The sequence below is a fragment of the Odocoileus virginianus genome, chromosome 32 (genome assembly GCF_023699985.2).
Source record: "Odocoileus virginianus isolate 20LAN1187 ecotype Illinois chromosome 32, Ovbor_1.2, whole genome shotgun sequence".
In the NCBI taxonomy this organism is placed as follows: Eukaryota; Metazoa; Chordata; class Mammalia; order Artiodactyla; family Cervidae; genus Odocoileus; species Odocoileus virginianus.
In genome coordinates, this window is record NC_069705.1 from 28,428,763 (window position 1) to 28,453,886 (window position 25,124).

The 25,124-nt window shown below is 46.4% G+C and overlaps 1 long non-coding RNA gene across 1 annotated transcript in view; it reads left to right on the top strand.

Moving 5' to 3' along the window:
* LOC139032542 (uncharacterized) overlaps nt 1-16,341 on the top strand; it is a 104,052-nt gene extending 87,711 nt beyond the window's left edge. The window contains exon 4 of the long non-coding RNA XR_011485070.1: nt 16,088-16,341. This is a non-coding gene — a long non-coding RNA (uncharacterized lncRNA). The remainder of the gene's footprint in view (nt 1-16,087) is intronic.
* Nucleotides 16,342-25,124: the final 8,783 nt, after the last annotated feature.

Below are 25,124 nucleotides of genomic sequence, written 5' to 3' on the forward strand. Positions count from 1 at the left end.
GAAATAAAAATCATGAAATTTCTAGAAAACAGCAATAATGAAACACATCTATAGAATACAGATAAAGCTGAGTTCACGGGGAAGTTTATAAAGTACTTAAATCGTTCCAAAAAGAGAGAAATAAATAAATTATGTATCCAACTCAGAAAAACATTTTGAGGACAATGAATAAGCCAAAGAAAAGCAGAAGGAAGAAATGAAACAGATAAGAAGCAGAAATTAATGAATCAGAAAATAAAAAATGGTTGTGCCAAATCCCAAAACTGCTTCTTTGGTAAAATGTAAGTCATTAGAATCAATCTAAGAATAATCAAAATAACCTAATAATAATCAAAATAATCTAATTTTTTATTGGAATCACAGAATCACCATTAGAATAAAATCATTCAAACCAATTTGGTCACAAGCTTGTTGAAAATAATCATAATCTTTTTACTCAGAGGACATTTGCAGTTGAGCAGTTGGACCATAAACTTAATTACATAAGTGCTATTTGCAAAGGCAGATCTGATTCAGCACTCATGCAGAAAAGTATTTGCAGAGGAATTTTGAAAAGATTAAATGAAGCAGTTGCATCATAACTGATTTTCACGAATAATCTCTGCCTAAAATTGAACTGTGCTGCGTGGAGAGCATTTTCTTCACGATGATGACCTTGGCCTGGGTGACCTCTGTCAACATTTGCTCCTGGTTTCAGCCAGCACTTCTCTAGTTGGTGTCTCAAGCAGATGCAAGCAGTGATTAGAGTCTTCTCCACATTTGGAGTCCACAGCCATCTCAAATGCTTTTCTGGACAAAGTTCTAGCCAGAAATCGAGCCAGTTAATTTTGGCCTCTCATTCCCTTCATCTCCAACCACCTCCACCCCTCCGTTCTCCCTTCTTTCTCCCCTGTCCTTCCTCAGGAGAAGTCAGGTCCTCGGGAGAAGTCACTGGGACCCTATTCTTTCTCCTCAGCATCTTCCATTCCGCCCTGTTGGTGCTGTCGAGTCCTCCCCGCCCAGCCCTGTCTGAGGAGACCCCTTCCGGTCGAGTTGCTCCTTTGCTCACATCCCACGGCTTGCCGACCTCAGGGCAGTGAGCCACCTTCACTTAGCTCCGCAGTTCTGTTTCCACATCACCAGAGTTGTGATCGCATAAACACAACTACCATGCTCTAGGAACTGAGCGTGGCCCTGGGGCTCAGTGATGAACCAAGTAGCCGGATTCATTCTCATGCAGCCTGCACCTGCCACCAGAGAACCGCCGTCCCAGGATGACTTCCCTCAATCTTCATTACCCTGAGGCAAATGCTGTGAAGAGAAGCACCACCACCCATCGCTGACCACTGGTTCGTATCTCCTCCACATTCTCCAGGCTGGTGAGCCCCTTCTCGTCTTTGCCTCTATTCCTTTCCAGCCCAGACTCCGTGATGCATCATCTCAACCCCCCTGCATCCACTCTCTCAACACCCTTGTCCCTCTTCTTTGGCAGATCAGCAAGCATGACATCCATTCAGCTTTTACATCTTCCTCCTTAAACCCGGGATCCGGGTAACGCTGAATAAATCCCAAATCACCACTCCCCTTTGATGGCCTTCAACCCTAGCTGCACCCTCAAGCCTGCTTAGCAAAGCTGCTCTTGTTCCCCAGCCCTTCGTCAGCCTGGACTCGCTCCACACGGTCTTGACGCCATCTGACACGCTGGTCTCTGGAGACGTCCGGTGTCTTATTTCACGAAGAGAACAGTGACCGCTCACAGGAACTCCTCCCCTTCCACTCTCTACCCTCTCCCTCTCTACACACCCAAATTCTTTTCCTTCTTCCTGCTCTCCCCACCTCTCCAACAAGGAGTCCCTTCTTCTCTCAGAGGTGAATTTCTCCTTTTTTTCAAGCCTTCCTGCCTCCACCCTCTCTCCCTGTTATGCCAACCTCCCAAAAGTGTCCAGAAAGATCTTTCTGTCCCAGAAATCAGAAAGCATTGCTTTCCTCTTCAGAATTGGCCAGCACTCCACTGACTCTAGGACAAAGCCCCAAGGCCCTTCCGAGGCTCCCAAGGCCTCCACGGAGGTCCCCTCTGGGTGGCGCCCAGTCTCACTGTCTGCGCTCCCATGTGCCTCCTGAGACGCACCCAGGAGACGCTTGGCATTCCTCACTCACTGTGCTGTGATCGTACCTCCAACGCGGTCATTATCACTGCTGAGCCGCACGTCTGACAGCAGAAGCCTTCACGGCAGATACCACATCCGTTCCCATTCCCATCGGGGTTTCCAACGCAGTGCTTGGCGCCTGGCTACTGCTCGGTAGTTTTTGGCGGGGGTTATCTTGACCCCGAGACCCCAGCAGCTATTAAGCTGCTCCCTCTTTTTCTGTTGCAAACACAGCTTCTGTGTCGCTGTCGCAGAGTGGCTGTCTCTTATCACAGATCTGTGCCTCTCTCTTCTCCTTTCTTCCCTCTTGTGTCTTTGTTGAGAGAAAACTCTCCTCTCTCATGTCACGTCTTTTCCTTCATTTTCTGCCCTCTTGACACCTACCTGTGAAAACGGCTTCGAAACCCTCTGGCCGGACCCCGGCTCTCGTGATGGTTTGGAAAATGAGTCTGACACCAGGACGGTGATGCTTTCTGGCCTGGCTCTGTCCTCCTCGCTGGCTTTTACCTCAGCTATTGTTTTCCAGTTCCAATTCTTGTGCTATTTCCTTTTCCAGTCTTGATTTCAAATTCCTTCTTCGGACATTTAATTACCGGGAAGAAAAGGGGGAAGGACATATTTCTGCTAAAGATGAAATGACTGTGAAATCGTGGTGTCCTTCCTGTCAGTGGTGTGGCAGCCACAGGGAAATGGGGGGATGTTCCTCCGGCCCATTCCTCTCTTACGCTCATACCTGGTCTTCTGTCCGGACTTGGGTGCGCCCTTGCATACCTCCCCCAGCCCCGCCCCGCCCAAGTTTCCACCAGCCTCTTACTTTTCACCTCTACTGGTTAGTGGCAGATTTTTTGATTCCCAAATTGGGATGCTTGATGAAGGAGATTTTCTTTTTTTTTCCTTTCTTTTTAAAAAAGATTTATTTATCTTATTTCTTGGCTATGCTGGGTCTTTGTTGTTGCACACAAGCTTTCTCTAGTTACAGTGAGTGAAGGCTACTCTCCAGTTTTGGTGTGTGGGCTTTTCAGTGCAAAGGCCTCTCTTGTTGCTTAGAGCTCAGGCTCTAAGGGATATGGGCTCAGGAGTTGTGGTTCACAGGTTCTAAAGTGCTGGCTCAGGAGTTGTGGCTCACAGGCTTAGTTGCTCCACAGCATGTGGGATCTTCTGGATGAGGGATCAAACCGGTGTGCCTTTCATTGCAAGGTGGATTCTTAACCGTTGGACCACCAGGGAAGCCCAAAGATTTTCTTATTTGTGAATTTATTTGCTTGATAAGCCTTAAGAAGCGTTACAATTGCATTGCATTTAAGTGGTCTCTGTGCCAATTTTATTGAAAAGTCTCACTAAATTGGAATTGTTCTAGAAAATATAGACTGAAAGGTTGCTGAGACAAGTGAAGCTATTGCAGAAGAATAAGAGAATTAGAAAAGGGGGGAAATTATATACTCTATTTTAGCCAGGTGTTTCAACAAGAGACTTTACAGGGCTTAATTTAACCCAAACTGCTTTAATTTAACTAAAAAATCCCTGGTGGTCCAGTGGCTAAGACTGTGTGCTCCCAATGCAGGGGGCACAGGTTTGATTCCTGGTCAGGGAACTAGATTCTTCATGCTGCAACTAAAAGATCCCACATGCCACAATGAAGATCAAAGACCTGGCATGCAGCAACTGCAACCCGGAGCAGCCAAATGAATAAATAATAGGTATTAAAACAAAACACACTTTTGTATTAGTCAAGTGCATTGGTCTGCATGATTTATCACTTAAGATATTTTCAAATAAGTTATAAGGAAGAGAAACGACAAGGGACATGAGAGAGGAATACCTAAAATAACTGTCTTTGACCATAAATGCCTGGGCAGTGAGGGCAAAGACGCCGTTAAAATTGTGTCCTCCCAAAAGATGTCATCCTAGCCCCTGAGTCCTGATGTTATTTGGAAGCAAGTTCACTGCAAGTTAACATGACTTTAGACTGGTGGGCCCTTCATTATGACTATTCTCCTTATAAGAAGATTGTGTGAAGACATAGAGAGGATGACATATAACAGCAGAAGCGGAGGTTGGAGTCACACTGCCAAAGGCCCGAGATCACCCAGGACAGTGGGTAAGACAGGGAAGGAAGGGAGAAAGGCATAGAGGAGATTCGAGCACAGCCTTGCCGACACCTCGAAGGTGGACTTCTAACCTCCAGAACTCAGAGTCAATTTCTGTTGTGGGCTTCCCAGGTGGCTCAGTGGTAAAGAATCTGCTTGTCGATGCAAGAGTTACAGGATATGCAGGTTCAGCCCCTGGGTCGGGAAAATCCCCTGGAGGAGGAAATGGCAACCCACTCCAGTATTCTTGCCTGGAGAATCCCATGGACAAAGGAGCCTGGAGGGCCACAGTCCACGGGGTCACAAAGAGTCAGACACAACTTGGCAGCTAATCAGCAGCAGCCAGAAATAGCCACATTTTATTATTTTATATAGTATTTTTAATTCTCTTTTCACGGACGAGGAAACTGGAGCAGAGATGTTTACAGCTTGCTGCAGTCATGTAGCAGTAAAGAGTAGAGCCTGGATTTTCAGACGCAGGCAGTCTGGCTCTGTAATCTCTATTAGTTGCCGTTTAGCAGCTGCAAGAATTTCACCTGAGACTCCTACAGGTCTGTGTGAGACAGCAAGGGCCTGGCAGTGCTTCAGAAACCAAGTCCCAGGCTAAGAGATGTATTTAAACTGTGCAACTCCACACCCACATTCTGAAGGGGGCGGTCTGGGGGCCCTGGTCCCCGTGCAGCCTGGAGGGCTGCGTGGATTGGCCCCCCTGAAGGAGAGGCAGGAAGGAGACTGCAGCGCAGCGTTCTGAGAACCACCGCTGTGACATCCAGGCTCTTGGTCGCTCTTGGTTTCACTTTCGGTGATGTGTGACTGTTTCTGGTGATGTGATCACTTCTGGTGATGTGGGTCAGCCACACTTTTCAGACCCCACTTCAAACCACTGTCAGTGGCATTGCTGACCTGCTCGGCCCTTGTGTAATCCATCCTGGGCCTCTGTTCCTGGGCTTGCTGAGCGGTCACAGAGGGTTACCACAGACACCACGGCCCTTGGCTCCAGCCCCAGCTAGGGGAACTCACAAGAACACAGAAGCCTGCAGCCACGGGGTCACAGAGCTGGGTTTTCGCTCATTCATGCTAGTTCAGTGTTGCCCAGTAGCCTATGTCCTACCGACAAAGCCAGAGACACCCTTCAGAGGCCTGTAAGAAATGCATTCTGACTTGAAATTTTTGGTGGTTTCAGGTGAACCACCTTCTAGGGCTTCAGGTTTGCTGGTGAAGTGTTATGTTATGAAATATCAGTGCAGGTTATGTGAGAGTGATAACGTGATCAAGAAGTGTTCCAGAACGTACGAGGGAAAATACACCCTGGCAATGTTGAAATGTTTAATAAGCAAGTGCATCCTGTTTCTGGGTGGCTCTAATTAGCTCGGCTCAGATTTTACCCAATGGCTAGTTGTGATCTGCCAAAGGAAAACTGCCAATTAGTTTTCCTTGGCACCATCACAGGTAAGGCATTGTGCCACCTGTCAGTCCTGCCTGCTTCTCAAAACAAGGACCAACCATGGGACACACAGGTGTTCTCATCTCTGAACAGGGAAGCCCCACCCCTTCCTCGTGACGCTGTGTAGAGGGCAGTGCTCGGAGGAGACTTCTGGGTGGCTGCTGGCAGCGTGGGGTGACTGGGTCTCACACCTGAGCCTGTCACACTACACTGTGGCCTGGGCTCACCTCATCCAGGTGGCACAGCCTTCTCAGAGGGGACTTGGAGGTTCTCATCACCTGGATGCATTAATTTTCTATTACTGCTGTAACAGATCTCCATGAGCTTAGTGGACTGAAACAACACAGACTCATTCTCTGTGGTTCTGGAGGTCAGAAGTCTGAAATCATTTTCACCAAGCTGATGTCAAGGTCTGGGTCCTCCTGAAGACTCCGGGGAACAGTCTGTCTCCTCACCCTTTTCAGCTTATAGTTGTTGTTACTCAGTCCAGTCTGACTCTTTGCAATGCCATGGACTGCAGCACGCAGACTTCCCTGTCCTTCACCATCTCCCCGAGCTTGCTCAAACTCATGTCCATTGAGTCAGTGATGCCATCCAACCATCTCGTCCTCTGTCATCTCCTTCACCTCCTGCCTTCGATCTCTCCCAGCATCAGGTTTTTTTCTAACGAGTCAGCTCTTCGAATCAGTCCTGCAGCTTCAGCATCAGTCCTGCCAATGAATATTCAGGATTGATTTCCTTTAGGATTGACAGGTTGGATCTCCTTGCAGTCCAAGGACTCTCAAGAGTCTTCTCCAACACCACAGTTCAAAAAAGTGTTGAAAAAAAATTAGAAAAGCATCAGTTCTTTGACTTTCAGCCTCCTTCATGGTCTAAGTCTCACATACATATATGACTATTGGAAAAACCATAGCTTTGACTAGACGGACCTTTGGTGGTAAAGTAATATCTCTGCTTTTTAAAATGCTCTCTAAGTTGGTCATAGCTTTTCTTCCAAGGAGCAAGTGTCTTTTAATTTCATGGCTGCAGTCATCATCTGCAGTGATTTTGGAGCCCAAGAAAATAAAGCCTGTCACTGTTTCCATTGTTTCTCCATCTCTTTGCCATGATATAATGGCACTGGATACCATGATCTTTGTTTTTTGAATATTGAGTTTTAAACCAGTTTTTTGACTCTCCTCTTTCACTTTCATCAAGGGGCTCTCTTGTTCCTCTTCGCTTTCTGCCATAAGGGTGGTGTCATCTGCACATCTGAGGTTATTGATGTTTCTGCCAGCAATCTTGATTCCAGCTTGTGCTTCATCCAGCCTGGCATTTTGCACAATGTGCTCTGCATTTAAGTTAAATAAGCAGGGTGACAATATAGCCTTGATGTACTCCTTTATCAGTTTGGAACCAGTTCGTTGTTCCATGTCCAGTTCTAATTGTTGCTTCTTGACCTGCCTACAGATTTCTCAGGAGGCAGGTCAGGTGGTCTGGTATTCCCATCTCTTGAAGAATGTTCCACAGTTTGTTGTGATCCACACAAAGGCTTTATTGTAGTCAATGAAACAGAAGGAGATGTTTTTCTGAAACTCTCTTGTTTTTTCTATGATTCAATGGATTGGCAGTTTGATCTCTGGTTCCTCTGCCTTTTCTAAATCCAGCTTGAGCATCTGGAAGTTCTCACTTCGTGTACTGTTAAAACCTAGCTTGGAGAATTTTGAGCATTACTTTGCTAGCGTGTGAGATGAGTGCAATTGTGTGGTAGTTTGAGCATTCTTCGGCATTGCCTTTCTTTGGGATTGGAATGAAAACTGACCTTTTCCAGTCCTATGGCCACTGCTGAGTTTTCTGAATTTGCTGGCATATTGAGTGCAGCACTTTCACAGCATCATCTTTCAGGATTTGAAATAGCTCAGCTGGAATTCCATCACCTCACTAGCTTTGTTCGTAGTGATGCTCCCTCAGGCCCTCTTGACTTCAGCTTCTCGGGGCCACTGCGTTTCTGGACTTGGGTCCCCTTCCTCTGACGTCAGTGCCACTGCAGTGCCCTGTCCCCTGTGCAGTCAGATCCCCGTGTGCTTTCCTTTTACAAGGGTACTTGTGACCCTACAGGTAGGGGCCACGCAGATAACCTAGACATCAATTTTGGCATCCAATCTGGAGCTCAGTCAGGGAGAGTCCCAGAGTGTAGGGGTGTCCCCTGACCTGATCAGATGCTCTGAGGTTTTTCTCCACACAAGTCTCTTTCGAGAGTGTGGTGAGTTTGGTGAATTCCTTTAGAGGCTATATTGCCTGAGACCCTTGCCTGGAAAGGCTGAGCCCTAGTTATGCCCTGTCCCCCGCCCCAGCTGTTATTAATAGAGCTCTGAGATGGGAGGACAGGCAGGAGAGGGACAGCCCCAGCAGCTGTCGAGGCCCTCTTTGCCTTGAGAATGTTCTTCTTGTCCTCCTGCCTGGACTTCCCTGGACTTGCTACTCCAAGGAATTATTTTGAGGAAGAGGAAAAATAGCGTCTGACATCGCAACACCTGCACCAGACTCTGGAGAAGTGCCCTGGCCTGCACTCCCAGGCTGCATCCACCTTGTCCCTCTGATGGACTTTTGTTTCCGTCTGGGGAACATTCAGTTCTCATCTTGGGACTTTCTGTTTTGGAAATCCCATCTGCAAGGTGCTGCTCGGAATAAAGTTATGGCTAAATGGGACTTGGAAGTGGCCACTTTGATCTGTGTGCTGTTGTTTTTTTTTTTTTTTTTCTGGGAAAGCCTTCTGTCTGCTGGCAAGGGCTCTGGTTTGTTTTCTGTTCATGCATGAGTGTTTTTTGATCAAATATGGAAAGTGCTCCTTTAATTTCATCTGATAGCCCCTCTTCCCTGACTTCCCACCAGGGAAAACTAAGGCAGACTGGTCGACCTATAGCTATAAACCTATCACCAAGAAGAAGGAATGAGAGTCTGTTATAATCTTGACTGGCTGATGCACATTATTGAAAATGAGGAAGGGTGGTCTTTGAATGGTAGCCTAAATTATTACAGTATTCTCCATCTAAAGCTGTGTGGTCACAGGGATAGAAAGACTGGGAATTCTCTCCACTCCCTGTGGGCCAGCCACTCTGGGGCTCCCTGAGAACCAACTCTGGGTTTGTTGTCTTTCAAGAACTGAGCCAATCTGTTTGGAAGCCTCTGTCTGATCAAACCCATGCCCCCTGCAGTAGAAGGGCAGGTTCTTAACCACCACCAGGGAGGTCCCTTGTCATTTGTGGTTTTGTATATATTGTTTTGGGGTAAGCTGCCCTGGCTTGCGCATGGTGGGGAAACTCTATGCACCTATCGTGAGCCACCTTGAGTGCCCTGTCGGGGAGAGAGAATGAAATCTTTGGGCTACCCCCTGTGTGATCTTTGTGAGACCACGACTGCTGTTAGTATGTGTGTGTGTCAGTACTTGCACTGACCACTGAGACATCTTTGTTGAATAACAAGGATTTGCTTTCTTCCTCCATAGTTTTCTTGGGATACTGCTTTTGATGACAGCTTGTTAAATTTCTTAACCTTTCAAGTGATCTATTCTATATTTGCCTTAGAAATCTCTTACTGTCACTTGGGCCAAGTGAGTAACTACTGTCTCAACAGTGACCTTTGTATGTCCTGATAAAACGTTAGTCATAATTCTGGACATTTTAAAATGTTGCATGTCACAGTAATAACCAAGTTTCTTTCATCAGTTACATTGTGTTGGAATGTTAACTGTGGCTTTTCAAGTCTTTCCATGATTTATAGACAGTTACTGTTGTACCCTCTGATGCTTTTGCCAGAGTCCTCACTTTCAAGAAGATTTATGCAAAGAACCTTTCAGCAAACACTGGTCTCTGATAACTTTCATATATCAGAGAATTGGATAAGAAATTAAAAAAAATCCTAATGAAACATCTAATGGCTTCATAAAAAGTAAACAAAAGGATTAGTTACTAAGTGAACTTGTAAATAATGCTTATGGCTTTCCAGACATAGGGAAACACTTCTCAAGCCACTTATGACTTAGACCAATTGGGTAAGTTACACCTCTGTAGGTAAAATTGAAATTGTTTTGTTTTTTCTCTATCTGGTCCCTCCAGAAATTGGAGACTCTTGGGTTATGGAGATGCTAATTTTAAAAGCAAGATTATGTTTCAATGGATATGAAATTCTAGTTCTGTTCTTTGGAGGTTGTAATTATGAAAGTTATTGTGTTAACCACACTTTTGCCATGATGTTTAGGAGGAAAGGAAAATTTCCTAGTAAAGTTATTAGTTTAGTTGTTCAGTCATGTCCGACTCTTTGCAACCCCATGGTCTGTAGCCTACCAGGCTCCTCTGTCCCCGGGATTCTCCAGGCAAGAGTACTGGAGTGGGTTGCCATTCCCTTCTCCAAGTAAAGATATTAGAGTATAATTATTCATGGTGTATCACTGTTTGTTTTAGGTCTACTGCTAAAAGCACATGTCCACTGCTTGTGTGACAGCTGGGTATAAATGATAAACTGTATGGTCTGTGTAGTATTTCCTCATTAACATACTTCTGAGCTTGTTTTTGAGACCTGATCGGTTCTCCTCTGTTGTGGATTAACTGGGCAGATATGAAGGAAGTCTCCTGGCAAGAGGACATTTGAGTGGAGACTTGAAGGAGGAGGTGTGAGCCGGGTAGTGTATGGGGGGCGGTCACTCCAGGCAAAGGAGCAGCTGAGGGTGGAGGGTGACTGCTGGGTTCAGTCAGGACGGAGGCCATCGGTTTGGTTGGGAAAGAGTCGAGGAGGAAGAGAGAGAAAGAGAGCTGAGGCTGGTCACGTTGACATCTTTTCAATATGCCAAACCTCGGGGAAAAAATTCAGTGGGAATTAATTTTCAAGTTCAAAAACACTATTAGAAAAGCTTTAAATGGAATGTTTTGTTACTTGGTTCAGGATTCTGGAGGACAGGGTCTTTGTCCTTGATCTAATTCTGTTAGGAAACAAATAGCTTCCTAAGAGTTGCCTCTTCCCTTTTCTGGGGACCACCTCTCTCTTCTGCTCTCTCGAGGACATCTGGGGGCCTGCTTGTGATTAATGCATGCACAGAGGAATGACTTTTAACATATGCCACAGCTTGACACAGTATTATATGACTTTTGTGAACATTAATGTGGAAACCAGACTCTCTATCATTGGATGTGTAGGGTTATGAATACCATGCATTTCTGGGTATTCAGGTCAGCTTTTCTTTGCAGTAGACTGTTTTGACTGTGCAACCAACTAGCTTTCTGATCTAGACACTTAGTTCCATTCAGTTCAGTTGCTCAGTCCTGTCTGACTCTTTGCAACCCCATGAACCGCAGCACACCAGGCCTCCCTGTCCATCACCAACTCCTGGAGTTTACTCAAATTCATGCCCATCGAGTCGGTGATGCCATCCAGCCATCTCATCCTCTGTCATCCCCTTCTCCTCCTTCCCCCAATCCCTCCCAGTATCAGGGTCTTTTCCAATGAGTCAGCTCTTCGCATGAGATGGCCAAAGTACTGGAGTTTCAGCTTCAGCATCAGTCCTTCCAATGAACACCCAGGACTGATCTCCTTTAGGATGGACTGGTTGGATCTCCTTGCAGTCCAGGGGGCTCTCAAGAATCTTCTCCAACACCACAGTTCAAAAGCATCAATTCTTCAGCACTCAGCTTTCTTCACAGTCCAACTCTCACATCCATACATGACCACTGGAAAAACCATAGCCTTGACCAGATGGACCTTTGTTGGCAAAGTATTGCCTCTGCTTTTTAATATGCTATCTAGGTTGGTCATAACTTTCCTTCCAAGGAGTAAGCGTCTTTTAATTTCATGGCTGCAATCACCATCTGCAGTGATTTCAGAGCCCAGAAAAATAAAGTCAGCCACTGTTTCCACTGTTTCCCCATCTATTTCCCATGAAGTGATGGGACTAGATGCCATGATCTTAGTTTTCCGAATGTTGAGCTTCAAGCCAACTTTTTCACTCTCCTCTTTCACTTTCATCAAGAGGCTTCTTAGTTCATCTTCACTTTCTGCCATAAGGGTGGTGTCATCTGCATATCTGAGGTTATTGATATTTCTCCCAGCAATCTTGATTCCAGCTTCTGCTTCATCCAGCCCAGCATGTCTCATGATGTACTCTGCATATAAGTTAAATAAGCAGGGTGACAATATACAGCCTTGACATACTCCTTTTCCTATTTGGAACCAGTCTGTTGTTCCATGTCCAGTTCTAACTGTTGCTTCCTGACCTGCATACAGATATCTCACGAGGCAGGTCAGGTGGTGTGGTATTCCCATCTCTTTCAGAATTTTCCACAGTTTATTGTGATCCACACAGTCAAAGGCTTTGGCATAATCAATAAAGCAGAAATAGGTGTTCTTCTGGAACTCTCTTGCTTTTTTGATGATCCAGCAGATGTTGACAATTTGATCTCTTGTTTTCTGCCTTTTCTAAAACCAGCTTGAACATCTGGAAGTTCACAGTTCACGTATTGCTGAAGCCTGGCTTGGAGAATTTTGAGCATTACTTTACTAGCGTGTGAGATGAGTGCAATTTTGCTGGTAGTTTGAGCAATCTTTGGGATTGCCTTTCTTTGGAATTGGAATGAAAACTGACCTTTTCCGGTCCTGTGGTCATCACTGCTGAGTTTTCCAAATTTGCTGGCCTATTGAGTGCAGCACTTTCACAGCATCATCTTTCAGGATTTGAAACAGCCCAACTGGAATTCCATCACCTCCACTAACTTTGTTCATCGTGATGTTTTCTAAGGCCCACTTGACTTCACATTCCAGGATGTCTGGCTCTAGGTGAGTGATCACACCATCGTGATTATCTGGGTCGTGAAGATCTTTTCTCTACAGTTCTTCTGTGTATTCTTGTCACCTCTTCTTAATATCTTCTGCTTCTGTTAGGTCCATACAATTTCTTTCCTTTATCAAACCCATCTTTGCATGAAATGTTCCCTTGGTATCTCTAATTTTCTTGAAGACATCTCTAGTCTTTCCCATTCTGTTGTTTTCCTCTATTTCTTTGCATTGATCACTGAGGAAGGCTTTCTCATCTCTCCTTGCTATTCTTTGGAACTCTACATTCAAATGGGAATATCTTTCCTTTTCTCCTTTGCTTTTCACTTCTCTTCTTTTCACGGTCCATGCAATTAGGCTGATTCTGTTGTTTGGTGGCAATACTTGCAATAACATGAAGCTGAAAGTTCTCTTAGTTTATCATTCAGAGAACCCAAGAACCCTTAGAAACACAGCCAGGGGCTATCTTCCTGCTGTGTAGAAGGACAACCCCCAACCTGGGTTATACAGGCCATTGTCTAGAACTGGTTTTCCCACCACTTTATCCCAGAGGTAGATAAATATTGCTTGGAGAAGGACATCCTATTCAATGTTCCTTTGCTGCTTGACAGTACTCCAGGCTACCCCGCATTCATCGATGACTTTCATCACAATGTCAAAGTAATGCCTCTGCCATTGACTACTACATCACTCATCCAACCTATGGACCGGGAAGTTATAGTGACTTTCAAGAAGTCTTATTTATGGAACTTCCCTGGTGGTCCAGTGGCTAAGGCTCCATACTCCCAATGCAGGGGGCCCGTGTTTAATCCTGGTCAGGGGACTAGATCCCACATACCTCAACTGAAGAGTTTGCATGCAACAACTCAAAGGGCCCACATGCCACAGTGAAGACTGAAGATCCCATGTGCTACGACTAAGACCTGGTACCGTCAGATAAATATACAAAAATAATAAATATTTAAAAAGGAATATTATTTATGCCACACTTTTTGTCAGGCATAAAGGCCAGTGACAAATCAGGAGCAACCTTGAGACAATTTCAGAAGGACTCTAAGATCTACAGGGCCATAAAAACATTGACTTTGCTAGGTGTAAGGTCACAGCCATCACTACGAATGGTGTTTGAAAGAACCTTGGCCTGCAGTTTGTTCTTGACTTTCGTGGATTTGAGAAGGTGGATGAGGAGTCCAAGGAGTTCTGCAGCAACTTAGTGACCCTCAGCAAGAAGCTGGAGCTGGATCTGCAAGAGGACAGCTTCACTGAACTCCTTGCTGTGCACAAGAGGAGCTTACTAACAAAGACCTGATGGAATTGGAGGCGCAGAGAAAGGATGAAGAGAGACAAGAGGAAGAAGCAACTGAAGAACCCAAGAGATTCATGACGCAGGAAATGGCAAGGAGATTTTCTTTATTTGAGGAGGCACTGTTAGTTTTTGAGGCATAGGACCCAAATGTAGAATGGCACAGGAAGTTTGTAGCAGCTGTTCAGAAGGCAGTCCAGTTTTACCTTGTTACCTAAGATGAGGAAAAAAGAGTTAGTACCCAGACATTCCACTTGAGCTAAAAGATGATGCTAAAATCCTAAAAGATGACGCTGTGAAAGTGCTGCACTCAATATGCCAGAAAATTTGGAAAACTCAGCAGTGGCCACAGGATTGGAAAAGGTCAGTTTTCATTCCAATCCCAAAGAAAGGCAATGCCAAAGAATGTTCAAACTACTGCACCATGAACTCATCTCACAAGCTAGCAAAGTAATGCTCAACATTCTCCAAGCCAGCCTTCAACAGTATGTGAACCATGAACTTCCAGATGTTCAAGCTGGCTTTAGAAAAGGCAGAGGAACCAGAAATCAAATTGCCAACATCTGTTGGATCATTGAAAATGCAAGAGAGTTCCAGAAAAACATCTCAGTTACCTTCAGTCACTCAGCTGTGTCTGACTCTTTGGGATCCCATGAAATGCAGCACGCCAGGCCTCCCTGTCCATCACCAACTCCTGGAGTTTACCCAAACTCATGTCCATTGAGTCAGTGATGCCATCTAACCATCTCATCCTCTGTCGTCCCCTTCTCCTCCTGCCTTCAATCTTTCCCAACATCAGGGTCTTTTGCAGTCAGTCAGTTCTTCACATCAGGTAGCCAAAATATTGGAGTTTCAGCTTCAACATCAGTCCTTCCAATGAACATCCAGGACTGATTTCCTTTAGGATGGACTGGTTGGATCTCCATGCAGTTCAAGGGATTCTCAAGAGTCTTCTCCAACACCACAGTTCAAAAGCATCAATTCTTCAGCACTCAGCTTTCTTTGCACATCCATACATGACCACTGGAAAAACCATAGCCTTGACTAGACAGACCTTTATTGACAAAGTGATGTCTCTGCTTTTTAATATGCTGTCTAGGTTGGTCATAACTTTCCTTTCAAGGAGTAAGCGTCTTTTAGTTTCATGGCTGTAATCACCATCTGCAGTGATTTTGGAGCCCCAAACCATCTATTTCTGCTTTATTGACTATGCCAAAGCCTTTAACTGTGTGGATCACAACAAACTGTGGAAAATTCTGAAAGAGATGGGAATACCAGACCACCTGACCTGCCTCTTGAGAAATCTGCTTGCAGGTCAAGAAGCAGCAGTTAGAACTGGACATGGAACAACAGACTAGTTCCAAATAGGTAAAGGAGTATGTCAAGGCTGTATATTGTCACCCTACTTATTTAACTTATATGCAGAGTACATCATGAAAAACGCTGGTCTGGAAGAAGCAGAAGCTGGAATCAAGATTGCTGGGAGAAATATCAATAACCTCAGATATGCAGATGACACCACCCTTATGGCAGAAAGTGAAGATGAACTAAAAAGCCTCTTGATGAAAGTGAAAGAGGAGAGTGAAAAAGTTGGCTTGAAGCTCAACATTCAGGAAACTAAGATCATGACAGCTGGTCCCATCACATCATGACAAACAGAAGGAGAAACAGTGAAAACAGTGTCAAACTTTATTTTCTGGGCTCCAAATGCAGATGGTGACTGCAGCCATGAAATTAAAAGAGGCTTACTCCTTGGAAGAACAGTTATGACCAACCTAGACAGCATATTAAAAAGCAGAGACATCACTTCACCAACAAAGGTCCATCTAGTCAAAGCTATGGTGCTCCAGTAGTCATTTATGGATGTGAGAGTTGGACTATGAAGAAAGCTGAGTGCAGAAGAATTGATGCCTTTGAACTGTTGTGTTGGAGTAGACTCTTGAGAATCCCTTGGACTGCAAGGAGATCCAACCAGTCCATCCTACATGAAATCAGTCCTGAATATTCATTGGAAGGACTGATGCTGAAGTTGAAACTCCAGTACTTTGGCTGCCTGATGCAAAGAACTGACTGATTGGAAAAGAGCCTGATGCTGGGAAAGATTGAAGGCAGGAGGAGAAGGGGACGACAGAGGATGAGATGGTTGGATGGCATCACTGACTCAATAGACATGAGTTTGAGTAAACTCCAGGAGTTGGTGATGGACAGGGAGGCCTGGCGTGCTGCAGTCCATGGGATCCAAAGAGTCGGACACGACTGAGCGACTGAACTGAAATGAACTGAACCAAACCCAGACATCACTGGATTGTTTTGTTTGTTTGTTTTAAAGAGAGGAGATTAAGTTGAATTCAGCAAGGAACCAGAACCTGTGCCATCCACATCAAGTGAGTGTGAACTTGCAGCTTTCCCCGTCTCCTGTTGATGAGCATCCTTCAGGTCTATGACCTCCCACCACCTCTCCCTCCTCCAGTCAGTAATTCTTCTTGCCTGTTCACTTCATGCCAGCCCCTGTATGCCAGCTGTTGTTCTCCCATACTTCTCAATGTATTTTTCTGTAAGATTAAAAATGTTTTATTTTTTGTGTTTGTTTTATGTATTATTTGTGTGAAAAGTATTATGAGCCTATGACAGTACAGTACTGAATAGCCTATTGTATTAGTTGGGTACCTAGGCTAACTTTGTTGGACTTAAGAAGGTACCCTCACAATGGAACCCTTGGTATGTAGTGAAGAAGTGAAGTGTTAGTCGCTCAGTGGTATCCGAGTCTCTGTGACCCCATGGATGGGGGCTCGCCAGACTCCTCTGTCCATGGGATTCTCCAGGCAAGAATACTGGATCGGGTTGCCATTTCCTTCTCCAGGAGATCTTCCTGACTCAGGGATCGAACCCAGGTCTGCTGCATTGTAGGCAGATGTCTGGGCCACCAAGGAAGTTCTTTTATGTAGGGGACTTACCTGTATTCTTGGGGCTTCCTGTATAGTTCAGTCGATAAAGCATCTGCCCGCAATACGGGAGACTTGAGTTCAGTTCCTGGGTTGGGACGTTCCCCTGGAGAAGGAAATGGCAGCCCACTCCAATATTCTTGCCTGGAGAATCCCATGGACAGAGGAGCCTGGCGGGCTACAGTTCACGGGATTGCAAGAGTGGGACCCGACTTGGTGCTGTCTTCCTTTAACTGTATTTTTAACCTCTCATTGTTGTATTTCACTCTCTCACCGCTAGGTGTCGCCCTGCTAGCAAATTGTTTCTAGAGCGCTGCTTCCTTGCACTTTTTTGGAATAAAGGTAAAGGGCTGAACAAATCTGATGCTTTCTTGTCTCATGAAGAGAGGCAGAAAGAGGGGGAGGGAAAGACTGAAGTAGCCTTGTGTTCTGGCAGAGCCATCTATTAATACAGAGAAGAGTTATCACTGAGGGGTCTGACTCACTGGAATCAGCAGATTAAATGTGAAAGGAACCCTGTCAAGACCTAATTTCCACCACGCGAAAATGAATGTGGCCAAGAATAGATATGGAGCAGGATTAACTGCAGGATGGCCCCTGGAGAGACGGTGAGTTGACACACATCTTGCAAGGAGCTGCTCTAGACCCACACTTGGGCCCGGTCAGTAGAAGGCCTTTGCAGATGATGGAGAGAAACAGACCATATGTGTCTTTTTGGATGGTCTTCTACCTAAACAGGCTTCTCAGGTTGCACTAGTGGTAAAAATAAATAAATAAATAAAATCCACCTGCCAATGCAGGGGATGTGAGAGGTGTGGGTTTGTTCCCTGAGTCAGGAAGATCCTCTGAAGGAGGTAATGGCAACCCGCTCCAGTATTCTTTCCTGGAGAATCCCATGGACAGAGGAGCCTGGTGGGCCACAGTCCACGGGGTCACAAAGAGTCGGACGCGACTGAGCACGTGTGCTCACAGGAGAGCTGCAGCCCCTGCTACCAAGCCACAGTTAATCCCAGGTCAGCTGGCTGGATTACCAAGGTCGGGGATATCTCTCTGCATGTGGACTTGGAGGGCACTTAGGATGCACTTGATGATAACAGAACAAGCTCAAGATGGAAAGAAACTGCATTCAACCAAACAGAATGCCACTGCAGGTGAAACCATCTCTCTGCATTTTCCAACTCAACCAGCATCCTTCTCCTTCCCACAGCCACCCCTAAACTCTCGCAAGTTCCTCAAGGACACCTGGCTGGAGCAGGGTCTACACCACCACTGTCAGAGAGGGAAGGATGCGTTCTGGGGCTGCTGCTTCGTCAGTGCAGCAGCTCAGGCCAGGCTTTGGGCACGTGGCTTAGCCTCCCTGGGGCTCCTGTGCTGTAGCGTTTGGCTTCCTGTAAAATATGGTGTTGCATCTGTCTTCACAGCACTGTAGTGAGGGTGCACTGGTATAGTGTGGGAAGTGTCTGGTGCAGAATATGACCCCTAGTATAAGTGCTTAATGAGTGATGTCTAGTGTTAAGAGCGGAGAAGACAGTGGCACCCCACTCCAGCACTCTTGTCTGGAAAATCCCATGGACGGAGGAGCCTGGTGGGCTGCAGTCCATGCGGTCGCAAAGAGTCGGACACGACTGAGCGACTTCACTTTCACTTTTCACTTGCATGCATTGGAGAAGGAAATGGCAACCCACTCCAGTGCTCTTGCCTGGAGAATCCCAGGGACGGGGGAGCCTGGTGGGCTGCCGTCTATGGGGTCACACAGAGTCGGACACGACTGAAGTGACTTAGCAGCAGCAGCAGCAGTGTTAAGGGGCTCTTTGGACAAGGAGCCTCTTGTCCTACCCTTGGACCTCTTCAGTGGTTAGAATAACTTTTCCAAACTCCGCCATAATGGAACTGCTCAAATCTGCACGGGTAAGAACTGATACTATCAAGTCAGGCCTGGTATATGGTTTCCACTCTGTGCTAGACAGCCCACCCCACTCCTGGAACTCAGAGTTTAGTGGGACATGCACACACACATGCACACACACTCACACATTCAGGCGGACTAAGAGTTATTTAAGAGGTGTTGCTGCTGGGGAGTTGGGAAAGTGTCACAGGAGGGTCTCAAAGAATGATCACGTGTACCAGATGGAGAAGGGGCGTGTGTGAGGCCGAGGGCACGTGAGGTGGGAGTGTACACACTGGAAGCACAGCTGAACGAGGCTGAGTTCAGGGGCCTGGGGGCTGGCAGGAGAAGGGACCCTCAGTTAGTCTGGAGGGCAGACACTGAAAGGCTTTGTTTACCTCTCTGGAGAGTTTGATCTTTTGAAAGCTTTTAAGCAAATTGATCTCCAGAAGACTGACTCTTAGACCAAAGGGAGGGTGGAAAGGTTGGAGCCTGGAGGCAGGGAGGCTGGCTGAAGGCTTTTTGCGGTGAGCCTGCAGGGAGGAGGAAGCCTGAAACCAGGGAGGTGCAGCTGAGGGGTGTTTCTGACTCAGCATCCTTGGGCTTGGACACCAGTTGGCTGAGGATGAAGGGGGGGAAAGAGGAAGGTGGACTCCGAGCTCCCAGCTTGGGGGAACCACACAGGTGCTTCTGAGGGAGACGAGAGGTCCAAGCTGAGACAAGTGACCCAGGGTTGCTTGTGGACAACCCAGGTGGGGCGTCCAGGGAAGTTTGGAAACAGCGAGGTGGAGCTTAGTCAGGCTCTGCACAAGCTGTGAGGATTCCTGGGGGCTGCGGAGCAGCTGAAGCTCTTCTAATGGGTTAAATGTTTTGAATTGTCAGACCTTTTAAAACTGTGTGAGTTATTTCAAGTCTGAACTGCCCACCGAGTCTCAGCTCCTCTGTGCAAGGTATAATAAGGTGTAATAAATCGCAAAGAATGATTGTAAGTACAGTATTTACCATCTGCTCTGATGGGATGTCCTCTTACTAAAATTTCAACTGAAAGCCAAACTTTTCAGCTTATGGAACCAAATATTGTGCAAAACATGTGCTTCATCTCCAAGGACAGAGGCCAGTGGGCACAGTTTCTGGAGCCCATCATTAGAATCAGCCTGGTCACCTGTGTTTTCTGCAGCCCTGGACCTCAGGGTCCCTGTGAGGACCTCATAGACCTTCTGAATCAATAGAGGAAGACTGTTGTTCAACATCAACAATCCTTTTTTGCCTTCAAGCTTATAGAATATCTCTGTCTCCTAAACCCTTCCAGCCCTCAATCCCCTGACTGCCGTCTGTGCCTGAGGAACATGATGGATCCTGTGCCTGGAAGATGAACTCGTTCAGAGCCCCCTGTATTCCAGTCACGCTGTATTGCTTATGAGGTAGCTAGACTGAAGATGCCACATTTTCCTGGTAAAATAAGTACAGTCTGAGTATTAAACATCTTTCTATGGCAATGGAAGTCAGAAGAGTACACATATAAAATATCCCACGTATAGTTGATCACATTTCACTAATCGTTTTCCCTGCAGAGGTCTGACGCTGATGGCTGAGTTGCTAGGGGACGGGGCGGTAGCAGATGATAGACTCGCCAAACACTTTCGTGGCCCCAGTTTAGAAACTACTTTAATACAGCATAGCTTCCCTGGTAGCGCAGACAGTAAAGCGTCTGCCTGCAATGCAGGAGACCCGGGTTCGAGCCCTGAGTCAGGAAGATCCCCTTGAGAAGGAAATGGCAACCCACTCCAGTATTCTTGCCTGGAGAATCCCATGGTCGGAGGAGCCTGATAGGTTACAGTCCATGGGGTCTCAAAGAGTCCGACACGGCTTAGCGACTTTACTTTAATACAGCATTAGGTTTCCAGACCATCACCCTCTCTTATCCCCCGTAGTCAGGAATTCATTCTGCTCTGCACGACTGGAGGGGCACAGCTGAGGGCAGGGACTGTGCTGGGTGTGGAGAAATGAGCGTGTACACGAGGACCACCCCCAACCTTCCAGTGCTGTGTATGTCCCGACCCCCTGCTCCAGGGCACACTCTGCTCCCTCTCCAGCGTCTGGCCATGTCAGCAGCGGAAGTTGTTACCTCTACAACTGTGGATGAGGTCTTGTCATTTTTGGAGACTGCTCATGGAGGGGGCTGCATGCCCTGTCCTGCCTGAGATAACAGACGTCAGATAACAGACAGTCTGCCGCAGAGGAGTGAGAGCCCTCCTGCTCACTTGGCTCAGCTGACGGCGGAAGAACCAGCTAGGGCGGCTGTCCAGGGGGACGGGGCGGGAGAGGCAGTGTGAGCCAAGGGCCACCCCATCCATCTCCCACTCACACCCCAGCCCCACATGTGTCCTCCTAGGGACAGGAGATGACCGCTGGGCTCAGAAGCCTTGTCCCGGATTGACTGTGAGGTAGGGTGGCAGCATCAACATTTACGAGGCAAGTCCAAGGACAGGATCAGTTTTCAAAGATAAGGGTTGACGCTTGGAATAAAACATAAAGGAGAGAGAGATCATTAAAAAAGATAGCCAAGTTTTCCCTTCCAATGATAGCCATGTGTAAGCCAGGCTTCTAGCGAGGCAAGTCCCAGCAGTGAATGAGGCAGAAGCCCAGACAGGTAGGAAGATAGCCAGCCTAAGGGGGCTGGAGGCAGATGCGGGTGAATAGAGGGTGGTACTCGAAGGCCTGGCATCCAAACTGCCAAGGCATCGAGCGCCTAGTCCCCAGAGGGCTGTGGTGAGCAGGGCAGGCACCCAGGAGCAAGGCGGGGGAGAGAATCAGGGAGGGGCCAGAGCCAGGTACTCCAGTACCAGGAGCAGACAGGACCCTGGGTCCTGACCCTGGAGTGTGAGGCAGAGAGTCGTCAGGCCTTGGCCCTGTGGTCAGGCTGACTGGACGCTGGCCACCACTGCTCCTGTAGTCAGGGGTCAGTTGTGTTCTAGACTTGTGCTGGCCAACACAGTAGCTGCTAACCTCAGGTGGCTATTTAAATTTAGTTTTTAATTAACTGTGCTTAAACTGTGCATACACTTTGATCCAGTGATTCTGCTTCTGGAAATTTATCCAAAGGATATACTCATAGATATTCAAGAGGAGACCCATAGAAGGGACTTACTGCATGACACTATTACTTTTGGGGGAGAGGGGTCATATTTATTGGGGGTATCATTTATTTATTTATTGGGGGGTTCCCTGGTGGCTCAGATGGCAAAGCATCTGCCCGCAATACAAGAGACCGGGGTTCAATCCCTGGGTAAGGAAGATCCTCTGGAGAAGGAAATGACAACCGACTCCAGTATTCTCGCCTAGAAAATTCTAGGCGATGGATGGAGGAGCCTGGTGGGCTACAGTCCATGGGGTCTCAAAGAGTCAGACACGACTGAGCGACTTCAGTTTCCATCATTTACATACCATAAATTTTACTCTTACTAGGTGTTCAACTGGATGAACTATGTCAATGTATATAGTGGTGTAAGCACTAGCACAATCAAGTATTTTCCATCTTTCCAAGAAGTTCACTTGGTCTGCCCTTTGTCATCATCAGTTCTCTACAGTAAGCCCCAGCCCCTGGCAACCACTGATGGGCTTTTCATCCTATAGGTTTATCTTTCCATCAAGGTTGAACACGTGGAGTCACACATGTGTGTAGCCTTTTCTGTCTGGCTACTTCCACTTAGAGTATTTCTGACGTGTATCCTCAATTTTGTGTCCATCCGTGGTTGGTTCCTTTGTGTTGCGGAGTAGCATCCCACCATATGGATGTACCAGAGTTTGTTGTCGTGCATTTGGGTTGTTTCTAATGTTCTCGGCAGACACTAGGAATAGTTGCTGCAAGCATTCATGTACAAGTCTTTGCATGGACAGCAGGGCATTATTCATGCAGCATGCTTTCAGAAATAACCTCAGTGTCTGACATCTAACACCTAATACTCCTTAGAGTGAAGGGACAAAGTGCAGCCACTGAAACCATGTTTTCAAAGGATAGTTTATGGTATGGAAATATTTCACTTGTTTAGTATAAAAATAATGGAACACGAAGTCTATTTTCAGGATGATTATCTCCAGCTCATGGAGGATTTTTGTTTTGTCCTTTGTTTTACATTTCTCTGTTGGACACTCAGATTTCAAGAATGGGAAGAGTGAGATTTACTGTAGGGGACTGTGGGGCAACGAGGAAGACAGGAATCCAGCCTGCATGGGAGACTGGAGTGGGGACCACGTGGGGAAAACGGAGGAAGTCATGCACCCGGAGCTCTGCGGAGGTGCCGGCTTGCTGTGCTCAGGCCTCCTTCCTCCCCTCTCTGTCTGTGTTTCTCATCCTGCCTGTCAGCCAATCCAGACTCCCATTGCATGACTTCCGTGTTCCAGGCCCTGTTTCTCTCCAGGCACAATGTAAATGTGCTCCCTTTCTTCATGAAGCTAGAAGTCTAATGTCGCCTTAGTGTCTTTCTGCTTCCTCCTACCACCAGCTAAACTCTTTCCCTTTATTCTCCTCTTTGCCTCTTGCTCGTGCATGAGTCCTGCTTCCTCTACCCTTTGCTTCCTTCCTTCTCTCCGCATGTCCTTAGACTGATGCTCCTCCTACCTACCCACTTTCCACTCCTGTATGCCTCACATTTACTCCCCAAGAGAGGACTTAATGGGCTCAGTGAGTCACAGTGAAACCAGGGTAAAGTTTTCAGAGGAGTCCACCCCATAGACCCTGGCCAGCCCAGGGTTTGGCTGCCCTTGAGTCAGGGATCTACCCTGGTCCAGCCAGCCATAGCTGGTCTTGGGGGCGGGGGTCAGAGCCACAGGGCACACAGCATGGCCAGCCATGGGTAAGGAGCTCCTAGGAATGGCTGCGACTGTGGCCAGTCTCCCAGTACAACGCAGTGTTGCCCAATATAACCCGTACCCTTTATACATCTGTTAAAATAGGTACCCTGGTACTTGTTAAACTGAAAGAGCGAGAGTCAAAAATAATGTCGTATAGAAAGAAAAATATTTTCTAAGAAGGATAATGTTCTGGTGTATCCCAACTGATTATATGTGAGCAGAGGTTAATTCATCCACATTGGCTGCCGGTGAAGGAGCAGAGGGCAAGGCCTGAGTGAATGGACTTAATGAACTTGGTCTTTGGAAAGAGATAGAGGGAGATAGAGAGATAGAGACAGAGATAGAGAGGAACCCTAGGTAGGGCAGAACGAGGGCTGGAGCATAAATTTACTTCTGTGTTCCTCTTTTGCCTGAGGCAGTCCTGAAGGGTTGAACCCCAGGAGAAAATGTGGTTTCACTGTCCCTAACAGAGGCCATATCAACTCGATTTGCTATTAAAAACAAAACAATAAAAAAGCTTTCTATGGAGACTTAACACCTCATATCTCCCCTGAACACAACGGATCCTCTGCTTGAAAGGATCGACCTCTATTATTTTTCATTCTTATCACTGTCTAAACATGACTTTCCATGGCAGCAATCAATGAATGTGTGTGTGTTTGTTCTTTTTACTCCTGCGCATTTTCCCTGTGTTGACACTATCATATATTTATTGTTTTAATGGCTCTATATTCTTTTAGATGAATGTATGACAGTATCCCAAAGGTTAGGCATTTGGATCATTTACAGTTTTTTTTTTTTTTTTTTTTTGCTATTATGAAAAATATACCTTGAAATAATTACAAATTTGACTTTTTTTTTTTTGCCAGTAGTAACAATTATCTTTATCCTTTTCAAGACCAATTTTATATTATGTTTTATTTCCTATTTACAAAACATGTTCATTGTAGGTGTTTTAGAAAAAACTAAGCTACTTGGGGTGTTTATGACCCACAGGGGATGCAATCACAGACTCCCCTTTTATTTTTCCAGTTAAAGGAGACCTTGCTGACAGCAGTTGGTCCTCCCTGCCTCTCAGTTGCCTAGTAATCCCAAGGGGTCCAGAAGACTCAGTTCATATTCCAAATGCAAGCTGGAGAAGATGCTGGAGCATCTAGACAGCCCTCCAGATCCTGGGTGACCCACTGGCTTTGTTCTCTTACCAGCCACAGTGCCCTTCTAGAAGACTGGTTTGCCTCTTGGGCACCAGATTGCCACATAAGCAACAGTGATGATTACAATTGGATTTCTAAGACTAATATCTTTTTTTTTTTTAAAGCTTACGCTCATACACTTAACCAGTGTTTCCAAAAGAGGGTGCTAAGTCTGGAAGAGACCCCCACCCCAGCCACAATCTCAAAACAACAAACTGAATCAAACTCTCTAGTGTTTACCTTCTGGGCTGAACCCCGTCGCTAGTGGGGAAAGACTGGGTGGGAGCATGCCACTTGGATAGTGTCCACAGGGACGAGAAGAATGTCCCCCAATCCCATAATGATATCAAGTAACTGGGCTGACCCCTCATGCCTTCAGAGTCTCAAGCCTGGGAGGGTGGGTCTGGCTCCATCCTGTCCTGAGGCAGCTAAGGCGAAGGTGCCCTTGACAAGGTGTGCCCGGGGTGGCTTCTCCACTTTGGACTCTGGAATGGG